The sequence below is a fragment of the Mesocricetus auratus genome, unplaced genomic scaffold (assembly GCF_017639785.1).
Source record: "Mesocricetus auratus isolate SY011 unplaced genomic scaffold, BCM_Maur_2.0 Super-Scaffold_2245, whole genome shotgun sequence".
Classification (NCBI taxonomy): domain Eukaryota; kingdom Metazoa; phylum Chordata; class Mammalia; order Rodentia; family Cricetidae; genus Mesocricetus; species Mesocricetus auratus.
Window position 1 is genome coordinate 3,886,115 of NW_024429180.1, and position 12,875 is coordinate 3,898,989.

Consider the following 12,875-nt stretch of genomic DNA (forward strand, 5'->3'; position numbering starts at 1 on the left):
CTGGTAATCCAAGACCATGTGGAAATACATAGATTAGTAGTTACGGATTAAAAATTAAGACAGAGCCAGCCAATTAGAAGCCATAGCCAGCAGCGAACAGTATCATAATTAATCTAAGTCTCGTGTGTTCATTTGGGGCTGATGAGGCTCTGGGACCTAGCCAGGCCAGAAAACTTACATTACAAGAAGATCTTTCCCTTCCTTCTGAGAAGTATGGTGGAGAGGGCATGGGAGGAGGAAGAATGGGTGGGTTAGCCAAGAGGAGCGCTATTGGCATCTGGAAGTTCCCTTGAAGAGACGGACCTCAAATGTGGAGGCCCAGGAGCATGGTGAGAACAGGGGTCCCCTGGACTCCCCTCTCCTCCGGCCCCCTCACGGCAAGTTTAGCACATCCTCTCTTCAACAGTGTCAGTGACCCTGGAACCAACACCAGGTCCCCGGTGCGACAGCCACTCAACCACACGGCTTTGTCTTTTAGAAAGACATTCTAAACACCGAAAGCTACTTCAAGAAATTCACTAACAGCGCTTTCTAGGTGATAACACAATTTCAGTTTGCTATTTTTGCATTTCTGAGATGTTTCTCCTTGTTTCTAATTAAACACATAATTCTGTAAAGCATAACTTAAATGTAAAACCTAAGTATGTGAACTGGTTCATCTTCTTAAACTTAACTGTGAGCATTAAAAGGGGGGGTATGGGATGTGGGAGAACTCCTTCAAGAGCATAGTTCTGTCACAATTACTGCCACGACTGAGGACTCCCCTTTGACATATGTCATACTATATCTTGGCAAACACACAGTTTTACCTCCTGACTGGTGTGTGTGTGTGTGTGTGCGCGCGCGCGCGCATATGTATGTGTGTGTGCATGTGTGTGTGTGCGTGCATGTGTATGTGTGCGTGCTTGTGCGTGCACACACACGCGTGCAAGTGAGAGTGCAAAGGCCAGAGGTTGGTGTCAGACATATTCCACCACACCTTTTAAGGCAGACTATTTTTCAACCTGGAACTCACCAGCTGGGAAAGATCAGTTAGCCAGTAAGCTCAAACCCCAAGGGTCCTGTCTAGGCCTCCCCAGAATTTGGATTATAGTCACATGACACCACACTCAACTCCTTGTGCGGTGCTGGGAATCTGAAGTGAGGCTTGTGTAGTTGGTACTTTCATGGACGAGACTCCTTCTGACTCTTCCTAGTGAGTCTCCGTAAGCCTTGTCTCTCTCTGCTGCTGGACTTCTCTCTCTCTTCCTCTCTCCCTCCCTCCTTCCCTCCTTCTCTCTTTCTCTCTCTCTGTCTGTCTGTCTGTCTGTCTGTCTCTCTCTCTCTCTCTCTCTGTCTCTGTCTCTGTCTCTGTCTCTGTCTCTCTCTCTCTCTCTCTCTCTCTCTCTCTGGGCAGCCTTGTCTACGGTGTCTATTACATGAACAAGTGCACGATAACCAAGTGACTATGTTATCTATCCCGGTCTTTCTAATTCTGTAGGGTCACAAATGATTCCAAGGAAGCATTTTCACACACATAGTCCACCCTCTGTCTCTGCCTCCCTCTCTCCTCTTAAGATTTCCTCAGTGTAAGTAGAATTACTGGGTTACAGTGTATGGATTTTTGCACGGTTCTTAATGCATTTTGAATTGGTACATTCTTAACTGTAACCCCATCTGAGCACTCAACCTATCTGTGCGTTTTCCTCTAGAGCTAATCATATTACACTGATTTTTATCAGACAATAAGCACATGTTTTCCTTTTTGTCTTAACTGCCAGGAAACTCAGTGCTAAAGTTCAAATCCAATAATGAGTTCATCTCGGGTGACCCAGACTCCGTTTCTTTTTTTTTTCTGTGGGTCAGTTTTCTACTTAGTTGTTTCTTTCTCTCTTTTTTCTTTGAAAAATAAAAAGGATGCTGAATTCTAAAAGTTATTTTAAATCCCTTTTGAGAACAGGTAGGCTGTGAATCTTACTCAAATGCAAAGGCACACATGGGTAGGTGTTGATTATATCTAGTGCAAAACTGTACTTTAACACCATGTGTTCTTGGATATGAAGGCTAAGATGGTCTAAGGATACACACACACACACACACACACACATATATATATGTATATGTATATATATCATCATCACCACCACCACCACCATCATCATCCTCATCCTCATCATCATCCTCATTGGCTGCACTCCTTTATCCACGGAGACACAGAGGAAGTCGAGACAACGCAGCCAGGATTAGGAGACTATTTGGAGTCAGAGCACAAACTAACTAGGGCTCAGACCTCCCCGTGTCCAATCCCTCTACATGGAGCACCGTAAAAGCCCCTTGGCGCTTCACCTTGTCCCGGCACTGCTGCTGTCACCAAGTGAAGCATCTCTCTAGGGTACTTTCCGTCTGCCCTTCCCCGTGGGTTCCTCACGGCCACCATCACCGAAGGCTCGCACCATTTAATCCCTGCCCACCTTAGCTCACTGTACGCTGTCACTCTGTCGGTGTGTCTCGGGGCTGACCAGAAACACGCTGAGTAGCCTGATCCACAGAAAGGTGTGGACGTACACTTCTGGGGGCAAGAGGTCTAAGATCAAGAAATGAGCAGCAGGGTTCTTCCTCCTGAGGGATGTCGGGAGGGGGGTCTGTCCCGGTCTTCTCCTCCTTCTCCTTCTCCTCCTCCTCCTCCTTCTTCTTCTATTCCTCCTCCTCCTCCTCCTTCTTCTTCTCCTTCTCCCTCTCCTCCTTCTCCTTCTCCTTCTCCTCCTCCTCCTCCTCCTCCTCCTCCTCCTCCTCCTCCTCCTCCTCCTCCTCCTTCTTTTTTGGCCATCTTCCCTCTATGTCTTTCCACACAATATTTGTCTCTGTCTAAACGTCCCCTTTAGTGAGGACACAACGCACACTCACTTGGGACTCACATCCCGACCTCTGTTGCACTTGACTGTGTCTCTGTGAGGATACCACCCACTTGTCTTCAGCACTGAGGGCCACTGGCAACGAGTCCACGCTCCTATTAAGAACCTTTCCGCACACGTTCTCGCTGGGAGCATGGAACTCACTGGGTGCCCACCCCCAGGGCGGACGGCAGAGTTTGCAAGAGAAATTAGTCGGAAAGCGGCTCTGAGTCACCTGGGATGGGCCGGGGCAAGAGAGGGTGATATGGAATGCATCAATCTTACCAAGACACACAGAAGGTACACATGTGAAAATGCCATCCTGTAACTCATGTGATTGCCAATGAAGAGTGAAAAGAAAACAGAAAAAAAAGATATTCTCCCAACAAGCAAACCCTGAGGTGCAAAAATTTGCATTTCATCTTTAATGATCACAAAACGTTTGTAAGTTTTTTTTTACTTCCCCGTTCAAAATATTTCCCCGTTGCAAACAAATGAATGTCTAGACTCACCTCTATGGCATCCGGGGGTCTTTCACAGCCTGTTTTAAGGTGTCACCGTCATCTCCGTTGGGAACAAGTATTCTTGGAACGAGAGCAAAAGCTGACTTGGCTGACTAGAGTGGATATGGAGGGGTTGGGATGGTGCAGGTCCAACGTCTAATCATACTTTGTCTTAGGCCAGTCTAATCCTCCCCGAGTAGCCATTCCTTACCCGCCTCTCCTGTGACAAACGGATAGAAACCTTTTGGGATCTACTAACTTAGCTGGTCACCAGCGCCCACCAATCCACAGACTAAGAACCTCATCAGACAGCATCGGAGGCCGATAGCAGAGTCTCCTAGCCTGCTGCCGTGCCTCTCTGAGTTTCCACCGACGTGTTTCTCAAATGCCTCGGCCTGTAGCTCTTGGCTCTGTTGCTATAACACCCCATGATCCTGCTTCCGCGTGAGAACATGGAACCTGGGGGAACGTAGCTCCCTGCTGCCTCAGCCATGCTTGGATCCACATAAACTATTTTTTTTTACTACCTTTGAGGCAAGAAGGTTTTTTTTAATTATCAGCATTCCCCACACCTGACCCATATTCTTCTGCGTTACTCTCAAACTCCAAACTCCACAGACTCTTTCCCTTGCCCAAACCCAGAGTAGCTTGCTGCCTGCATCACCCTCTGACCCCAACCTACCTCTCCAGGTCTACCGCCCACGCTTTCCTAGGGCCACAGGGAGGCATCACCTCCTCCTCCACAGGACCTTGTCATGGCTGCCTTATCATCATAAAAAATAAAAAAAATCACTCCAGTGTTCCCATTTGCTAGAGTGCGTATGATCTTAAAACCTCGGGGACCTGTCCATGCTTTGGGTCTGCTCAGTGGTCTTTCTTAGCCCCCTCCCCAATGATAAACCTATTCCCTTGAGGAACACATGCAAGGTAAAAGAAATATCCTACTGCAGACGTCAACGGTGACACTCCAGTCGCTTGCAACTATCTTGTCGCCATAGCAACCAGGCTAAACCTGACGCACACTGATAGTGTCGCAAAAACCGACAAGAACTAATGAACCGACCTAAGACACTGGACAGGTAGGCTTTGGGCAGTGTTGGGCAGTGTCGAATGTGGAGTGATATCGGTTTTACTAGAACGTTCCCTTTGTCCTCACCATTTCCTCCCCCCCAACCCCCCAGTTGGGGGCAAATTCTAAGAAGCTGGATTCTGAAAAAAAGCAAACACCCGGATGGCCACGGGGATGGCCTTTCTCTAACAGAGGGGATGGATCTGTTATCTGGCCAAATGTTTGAAATTCCTCCTCCACCAAGCATGCCTAATGGAGAGGAATGTGTTAATTACCCTTACATGACAGCTGGTAGGACTTCCTGAACTAAGTCTAAGTGGAGTAGTGACCTTGAACTCCCGGAGTGAGCCTCTGTACTGTGCTCATAGAGAGACCAGGCTCTCACAACAGGTTCCGAGGGGTGGGTCACAGTGCGGGGTCTCCACGAACTCGGGCCTGCAGGCGTTTTGGCAGCGGGCCAACACTCGGGCAACAAAGGCACCAGTGTGGTGCTTTTGCATGTCGTTTTAGTGGGGGAGAGAAGGGAAATCCCAAGGAGATAATCCCCATTATTACAGCAGCTCTGCGGCTCCAAGTGGCTGATACCAGGCAGAAGCACACAAAGGGTGAGGGTTTCTTCGTCTGACCCCACCACCCACAGCTCTCCGCCGCCCTCACTGTACCCTGCCATCAACGGGGATCGGCACTGCTTCTGGCTCAGCGTGGCCGGAGTGTTGAACAGGAAGGAGGAATTACGATCCTCGCCCTAGAGGAGTCACCGGCTTGGCACTCGACAGAGGATAATCTAATTTACCCAAGTTTCCAGACCCAAGATTTTAAGATTCCACGATAAAGGGAACTGTTTTATCTTTACATGGAAAAAAAAGTCATGAATATTCTTTTGTTTTTTTTTTAAAAGGAATTTATATTCACTGACTAATATAATTTGCGCCGCTGCGCCTACATGAAATTGTTCTATCACGAGTCTGTACAAGAGAGCTGCTGAATTCATTCTCTCTTCTCCAGTCGCTGACTAAAGATTTTCTCTTCCACCTGGAGTCACACAAGCCCAAGACCAGTTAGCTTTTCTGAAATGCAATATCATGGTGTTTTCCCTTCCAAAGTAATAACTTCATTGTCCATTCATACACTTCTGGGAAAACTATCTGGTTTTGGTTTAGTCTAGGGAAAATACATTAAATATTTTCCCCTTAAAAATGTGTAGAAGAAAAACATACATTTCTTTTAAACAACTGGAATCAATTTAAGTCCCTGGCATAAAGAGTGAGGGAAAAAAAAATCAATGGAAGTTAAACGTTGAAAGGCAAAGCGTGTCTTTGCAAATGGCCCTGAACTTGTGTCCACCAAGAGGAACAAAAAGAAGGGCTTCGACAATGAGGTAGCATGGCAGAGCAAGTAATCAGTCAGTCAGTCAGCGTGTGCGTGCGTGTGTGTGTGTGTGTGTGTGTGTGTATAAGCCTTTGTTCTGTGTGCGTGCGTGAGTGTGTGTGTGTGTGTATAAGCGTTTGTTCTGTGTGCGTGCGTGAGTGTGTGTGTGTTCTCTGCATGTGTATGTGTTCTGTGTGTTTTGTGTGTATGTATAAGCGTTTGTTCTGTGTGTGTGCGTGTGTGTGTATAAGCGTTTGTTCTGTGTGCGTGCGTGCGTGCGTGTGTGTGTGTGTGTATAAGCGTTTGTTCTGTGTGCGTGCGTGAGTGTGTGTGTGTTGTGTTCTGTGAGTGTGTGGGTGTGTATGTGTGAGAGTGTGTGAGAGTGTGTTCTTGGCTGTGTGGGTGGAGTGGGCAGAGACTTGCGTTTATCTTTGTCGCAATAGCGTCTTCCTTATTTCTTTCTACCATGTTGTTTTGAGACGGGGGGGGGGGGGCTCTCATTGGAACTTACCCATTTGGCTAGCCCAGCTGGCCTGCTCTGGGACTGTAAGTACACATGACTGTGCCTGGCCTTTTTTATGTGGGTGATGGACACGAAGCTCGGGGGGGGGGGGGGTCTTGCCTTGTGCGTTTGAGGCAAGCACTTTACTGACTAAGGCGTATTCCCAGCCCCCAGTCAATAAGCTCTTATGGAAAACACATCATGCATTGGATGCTAAGAAATTCAATCTTTATGTTCCTTGCTGTCTTTTAAGAACGTTATGAATTTAGGTAGGGAGCTCACAGGAACATGCACAGAAATGCCGAGATGCTATACTGACAGGACCTGAGGGGTCAGGAGGGCCCTCAGGAAGGCCTCGTGCACAGAGATAAGCAGACAAGGTTGCACCCTCATAAGTTCCTGAGAATCCTGCGGAGAACCAATTCCCAACCAGACAGGAACTTACAGTTCCTCGCCAACCAATACCAGGCACCAGTGAGTGCCAAGAGACCAATGAAGAGTGTTTCCTACCTAGCGCATGGTTTTTATTTCCTTCTCCCCTTTGCTGAGGCTTGGAATCCTTCCAGTTCCTCCAGAAATAGTTGTTCCTCCCTTCCTTCCTTAAATGGTGCAAGTTAAGTGAGGACCTCCAAGGAGAGACACTGCCACTCAGATCCCGGCATTCACACTGGCGGCCCCGAGCCAACCTCTCTCATCTCGCTGACTAATGCAATACAGTGAGGCATCACCATTCTGGTTACAACAACCGTGGCAGGGGAGACTGCCCTCCATTCGTTCCTGGTGATGATAATGGAAGCCATCGGAAACACGGATCAGGAGAAGCCAAAGTCAGGCTGTAAGGCGGGATGACGAAGGCCAGAGAGTTCAACACCGCAGAGAGCTCCAGGGAAATGAAGGTTTCAGAAAAGGACCACGTTCAAGTGACAATCAAATCCATACCGGAGATCAGATCAAAGTCAATACCGGCGGAGTCGGGGAGCAGCGGGAAACACGGTTGAAGGTGCTTTCTATCTGAAAGATCCTGTTCTGTTAGATTTCCCTGGCCAGGGAGGTTGGGGACTGGGAAGGAAAATGGGCTTTAATGCGGTAGAGAAGAGCCTCCATCTCCCCACCGTTCCTGTGTATGAGCAGGAGGAGGAAGAGGCGCAGGCTAGCCACAGAAGCGGCTCAGTCACTCGTGACCAGTTTCCTTTTCCCTGTCCGCACACGTGGGTGTGCAAACACACACACACGTGGAACATAGCAGTTCCTTCATTTTTTATGCTCCTCTTCTAACCCTGGTTTTCCCATTTCCCCCTCTCTTCCTGTTCCGGTCCCACGGGAATTTTAATTCTTACCTGAGTCGAAGGCATTGAACTTTCCATGTGAAAGCTACCGGAAGAACACGCGAGGGCCAGAGACTTTGGGTCTTAAAGTAGTGAGCGAGGCTTCCAGCCGTTAGTCTACACTTACACCAACCCAGCGTGGACTGAGCTTCGGGGACCAATGTGTTGGCTGATTTCTCCTATATGTGTGTACATCCTTAGATCCCACTCTCACTCCCCAGCCGTGGATTGCACTCACTTAAGGAGGAAACACTCCTATCACAGCAACTGCCTAATTACACATTAGAGTAGTAGAGAGGGAATTTGAGAACAAGAGTAATTCGTGCAAAAATACGCCTTAACTAGTAGCATTAGCTTCAACAAAAGAATGTAGGCAGAACTGCTGATGAATGGGAGACAGGAAGTTAAACAGAAGGTTATCTTTTTGACAGTTCTGAGAAGGTCATCATGAACATTTCCTCGCTTTCAGGACAGGAAATGGTAATTAAAAGAAGGAAGAATGTGGGAAGAAGGCCCAATGGACCACAGGAGGTTGAGATTTCCCACGAAGCCTTAGGTGGGATCAACACGTAAGTCAGACAGAAGGCAGCCAAGTGAAACAAAGTTGATTTCCTTCCACTGTTCTCTTCCCAGAGGCGGGTCTCTGAGAGACGGGCGACAGAGCATATCATTTTAATGCTATCTGGTGCTATGTTGTATTTGTAGGCATTTCTAGAACATCATTTTGTCTGTGCAACAACTGTGTGACTGAAGCATGAGTTTACATTGTGGAGGGTACAGCTGTGGCCCCGAGGTGAAGGCACTGGGTGAGGTGTGGCCAACTGAGTTCAACCTTGGGACCCATATACGAAACTACTGACTCCCCCAGTTCCTGTTTGACCTTCACAGCACATAAACATGTGCACCCTCATACACACACACACATTCACACACATTCACACACTCACACATCTTCACACACTCACACTCATATACACACTCACACACACTCACACTCATACACACACTCACACTCATATACACACTCACACATACTCACATATTCACACTCACATTCACACACTCTCACACACTCACACACATTTACCCTCACACTCATACACACACTCACACATTCTCACACACACATCACACACTCACACTCATACACACATATACACATTCACACACTCACACATCTTCACACACTCACACTCATACACACACTCACACATCTTCACACTCACACTCATACACACATTCACACACATTCACACTCACACACTCACACATATCACACACTCACACTCACACATTCACACACTCACTTGCACACACTCACACACAAACACTCACACACATTCACACACTCACACATCTTCACACACTCACACTCATATACACACTCACACACTCACATTTCACCCTCACACTCATACACACATGCACACATACTCACACTCAAACACACTCACACACATCTACACACTCACACATTCACACACATCCACACTCACACATCCACACACACTCACACTCATACACACACTCACACACGCTCACACTCACTCAAACACACTCACACTCACACATTCACAAACACTCACACTCATACACACATTACACACATCACACACTCACTCACACTCACACACACTCACACATTCACACACTCATACTCATATACACACTCACACACACTCACATATTCACACTCACATATTCACACACACTCACACTCATACACACTCACACATATCACACATCACACACTCACACCCATACATTCACACACTCCTATACACATTCACACACTCACACATTCATACACACACTCACAAATACACACACACTAAATGAAACATTTTTATTTAACTAAATAACTAAAAATATGTGCATAAAATATATGTCAAATCTTTCTTCCCTAAACCACTCTCCAGCAAAATTAGCCAGAGAACCTTTTTAAAACTGAAAACCCCTGCTCAGTCAATGGTCGATACCATCAGCAATTCTGAAATCACAGAACGTTGGATGTGGGCTTGTAGCGTGAAGAGACACTATTATGACACTCACACAATGGCCTCAACTTCCCCAGTCACTTCCCGAGGCTTTTCAGGTCGCAACAGTACCGTTTATTCAATTGTGGCATTAAATCGTATCCCAGTGACCCGAAGGAGTTGATGCATATGCAGTTATGCCTAATTTGTATCCCGGGATGTGCCAATTCTGTCTCCATGTAAAATCCTGGTAGAATCGCAATTTAACAAGCTTGACAGGATATCAGAATTGCTATGTTGTCTCCAAACCTCATTAGCTGGAAGTCTGTGCTTCCCTATAATGTTCAGTGGGAGTATAAGCTATTATTATTTTTCTGTTTGTTTATGCAAGGCAAGAGTTCAGTGGGAAACAATAACCCACGGAAGCCACTGAGAAACAGAGCATGAGTTCTGCAGCCTCAGCGGTGGCTGATGCCTGGGAGAGCAAATACCTCACCGTCCTTCAGGGTTCCAGCATTTCCTGGAACGTAATATATTTCTAATAAATTTGACATGATCTAAGACGTCATGGCAGCATCCGAAGCAGGCTAGAATGAGCTAACAGCCGGCTGGCTGTGCTGTGCCTGGGTTCTGAGGTTGGGCTGTGTGTCCGCTGCCTGGCTGTGCTGTGCCTGGCTTCTGAGGTTGGGTTGTGTGTCCTCTGCCTGGCTGTGTTTGACCTTGGCTCCCTCTTAGTTTCCCCCATGGTGTCAACTGCCTTCTGGCCTCTACTTAGGGGAAAACCTTGGCCTGCCCAGTTTTCGGAGCCCTGTACTTGTTGGCATTTTCTTGGGGGAGCTGGTACCTGTCTCATGACGACCGTCACCCGAATTTGCCAGCTCTCGTCCACGGATAGTTAGGAAATGTCTGCTTGAGGAGACTCCCCTACCTCACTATCTTAACCGAGGCTCGCCACCCAGTGCAATCACCCCGGCTTGACTCAAGCTTGGAGCCACACTCCAAGCAGGTTACCAAGGACCCCAGATTTGGTGGGCTGCAGGACCAGGTTCAAATCCCTCCTCAACCACCCAGCGGCTGCGGTTATCCCAAGTCTCTGGACCTCTCCGCTCAGCTACGGAAGTGACAACGTAAGAATTTTTCGCGGAATCTCCATAAATGCTGATGGCAGGCCAGTGAAGGGTCCTGGCCTGGCCCTTGCTTAACGTCTTATCTGCTGCTTTTCTCTGACCTCTGAAGCTCAGCTCCGCCTGTGGCCATTCCCCGGGGCACCCTCATCCTGTCTCTCAGTTCTGTTCCTGACAACAACAGAGTCTGCGCTGGGGAAGGGGGCAAAGACCACAAGCATGTGTCTGGTGTTTTTTTTGTTTGTTTGTTTGTTTTTTCCTAGCTGCTGTGGGGAACAGAAGTGTTTGCCTGCATCGTAATGGGAATGGAGTTCTAAGGTTCAAACCCTGCTCCACCAAGCAGCAGGGAGAATAAACGAAGCACCTACAAAGAGGGTACGACCTCACGAAGTCGTTTATAAAGACTGAATGAACGGCGCTTTTCAGGAGGCCGCCATGCTGGGGCCACGCTCCAGTTCCCCATGAACGGCGGAGAAGCCTTTCCGCCTGGAGCCGGTCTGTGAGTGATGCCGTACAGCACACATGACAGGGCTTCTCCTGCTCAAAGGCCTCTGAGGAGTTTGCTACCCAGCCACACTCCAGGATCACACCCTCAGAGGAAATCACTTCCTTGGCCTTCGGTTCCTCTGTGTTACAGAAACCTTGGGGTATTTTTCTAGAACTGTCTCCCCTCCTCATCTGACTGAACAGAAGAAATAAGAGGAAAACCTAACAAAACTGAGCCTTGTTTATGGCTTGGATGCCCTTCCCCAATAATGAGATTGATGACTAACTTATATGCCATCCTAAAGCCTCCATCCAGTGGCTGATGGAAGCAGAGGCAGACACCACAGGTAAACACTGAACTGAACTCCTGGAACCCAGTTGTAGAGAGGGAGGAGTGATGAGCAAAGGGGTCAAGACCAGGCTGGGGAAACCCACAGAGACAGCTGATCTGAACAAGGGGGAGCTCATGGGCCCCAGACTGGCAGCTGGGAAACCAGCATAGGACCAACCCAGGTCCCCTGAACGTGGGTGTCAGTTAGGAGGCCTGGGCAATCTATGGAGCCTCTGGTAAGTGGATCAGTGTTTATCACTAGAACACGAATGGATTTTGGGAACCCATTCCACATAGAGGGATGCTCTATCATCCTAGACACACATAACTAAATGATATGACATTGCCCAGCTCCAACATTACGGGTTATAACCGGATCACGCTGACCAGCCAGGTTTTGGAGCATCCCAACAGTGGTTAACGTGGAGGCATGAGCCAAGATGTGAACATAAGCGGGAGGGAAATTCAGGGTTGCAGGGCTCAGTTGGAAGGCCCGATGGGCTGTACGAGAGCTGCGCTGTTCTAAGCCAGACAGGAGCACAGGAGGGTGAAGGCGTGAGACTCAGTCATAATCTCCCCCAACCACCGGAAGAGATGTAAAGAAAACTGACGAACTCAAGTCCTCCCGTGACACCCTGCTTCATTATCACCTTAGGACAAAATGTCACGGGCCCCTCTGTTCTCTACTTGTGGCTCTGGGAGAAGGGAGAGCTGGTGGCTTACTAAACGCAGTCTCCCTTTCTTCCCCCCTTTTACAGTGCGGTCACGGTTGTACAAGCGGCCATCTCACTAGAGCCTGGCTTTCCAACCTCCAGCAATAAGGGAGTAAGTACCCTACGGTCTAAAGGACGGCAGAGGGATGGCGCATGAGGAGCCGGGGCCTCTCACTGTGTGTGAGCCAGTGTACGTTCTGGGACAGGAGGGGAAAGGCTTGCTTATTTACCTAAGTCGCGCGATGAAAAGCTGTGTAATTGTTGGGTGGTCCGCTAGTGACATATATAGTCGCGGCTATTATAAGTAACTCTGTAGCTAGAGCTACCCACTTTTTTTTTTGTATTCTAAGTAAGAAGCAGATGATAGTGCGTAACGCATCGCAGCAAACAGTTCATTCCTTCTAAATAAGTATGTGTTGGCATTTCTTTTTTCCTGGCCACATAAGCATACGTTTGCTGTATGACATGTGAAACCAGAAACACTTGAGCTGCCGCAGCACTGATGAGCCCTGCTTCCTCTGTGTCCCCTGTGTCCTCCCCTTGTTGGTCAGCTCTGTAACCGTCCCCACCTCTCAATGTCAGCAAGTCAGCAATACCATCGCGCGAGC

At 48.1% G+C, this 12,875-nt stretch overlaps 1 protein-coding gene across 7 annotated transcripts in view; it reads right to left on the reverse strand.

The window, feature by feature from the left end:
• Positions 1-12,875, reverse strand: part of Mbnl2 (muscleblind like splicing regulator 2) — a 164,516-nt gene that overhangs the window by 79,460 nt on the left and 72,181 nt on the right. The gene's annotated exons all lie outside the window — the stretch shown is intronic.